Here is a 1,678-nt window from a genome sequence, read left to right on the forward strand (position 1 = left end):
CTCTGGATGTGGAGGTTCACCATGGCTGGTAGACATTGACAGACATCTGCTCCATGAATCTATTTAATCCCCTTTGAAAGCTGTTTATTCCCATGGCCATCACTGCATCGTTTGGCAGAGAATCCCACATTTTAATCCCTCTCTGTACAAAGCAGTTATTTCCTTTTGTCCATCCTAAACCTACTGGCCATCAGCTTCACTGGATGTCACTGAGTTCTAGTATTTGGGAAGAGGGAGAAAAGGTTTGTCTCCTTCCCCTTCCCCTCCCCACAACAGACACCCTGTGAGGTAGGTGGGGCTGAGAGAGCTCTTTCGAGGACTGCCCTTGAGAGAACAGCTCTGAAAGAACTTCTGACTGACCCAAGGTCACACCAGCGGCTGCCTGTGGAGGAGTGGGGAGTGCCCCCTTAGTCGTCTCTTTTCTAAACTCAAAAGTCCCAGACTCTTCAGCCTTTCCTCATAGGGAAGGGGCTCCAACCCCCAAATCATCTCAGTCACCCTGCTCTGTACTTTTTCCAGCTCTGCAACCGGCGTTCAGATGTCGACTGCCTCTGAAGACAGACATTCTGTTTAGCCAACCTGGCAAACAGCTCTCGATGGGCCTTCCCTCCGTTAATACCTTTAGTCCCATTTTATGGCCATCTGAGCTGCTTATTGGCCATCTGAGCTGCTTATTGGCCACAGCCTTCAGTGCCATGGATGCTCTTTGAGCAGTGAACTTTAAAAGATGGCAGAGGTCCAAATCCACTACTGCCCGGCGGCCGTGCGACGCTATCGTCGATTGCCTTCCCAAGCCACACATCAAAAGTTAGGATGTAAAAACAGCTCTCCAAGCAAGGCAGCTTTCTTTGAATGGGGTATTTTCTTTGAGCCGGGATCTTTCTTTGAATGGGGATGATATTTGCAAATGGTCCCGATCAAAGACTTTTGAGAGGGGTTGCCAACTACGGATGAGGAAATTCCTGAGGATTTGAAGGGTGGCGCCTGGAGAAGGTGGGGTTTGAGAAGGGTCAGAGCTTCAGAAGAAGAGATTGGATTTATACCCCGCCTTTTGCTACCCGAAGGAGTCTCAGAGCGGCCTACAATCTCCTTTCCCCTCCCCTCCCCTCCCCTCCCCACAACAGACACCCTGTGAGCAATGCTCCCTCTAAGTTGTGGAGTCTTGTGAGAATTTTTTTTACTTTGTGAGCTACTGGCATTCAAGTTGTGAGTGAGTGATTCGGCTACTGCATCAATTAGTTTGCTCTGGAGCCATCCTTCCTGAGCTGAGACAAAAATATGTGAGCCGGAGGCTAAGTAACTGTGAGGTAGCTCACACTAACTCAGCTTAGAGGGAACGCTGCCTGTGAGGTATGTGGGGCTGAGAGAGCTCTTTCGAGGATTGCCCTTGAGAGAACAGCTCTGGGAGAACTTGTGACTGACCCAAGATCACACCAGCAACTGCATGTGAAGGAGGAGTGGGGAATCAAACCCGGTCCTCCCAGAATAGAGTCTGCGCTCCTAACCGCTGCACCAGACAGGCTCTCAGCATGGTCTGGGGGCCACAGAGTCCACCCTCCAAAACTGCCATTTCCTCCAGGGGAACTGATTGCTGTAATCTGGAGTTCAGCTGTAATTCCAGGGGATCCCCAGGTCCCACCTGGAGGCTGGAAGGCACTTCGGATCAGGACAAGGTGGA

Source organism: Gekko japonicus, unplaced genomic scaffold (genome assembly GCF_001447785.1).
Source record: "Gekko japonicus isolate JY-2015 unplaced genomic scaffold, Gekko_japonicus_V1.1 scaffold2236, whole genome shotgun sequence".
Taxonomy (NCBI): Eukaryota; Metazoa; Chordata; class Lepidosauria; order Squamata; family Gekkonidae; genus Gekko; species Gekko japonicus.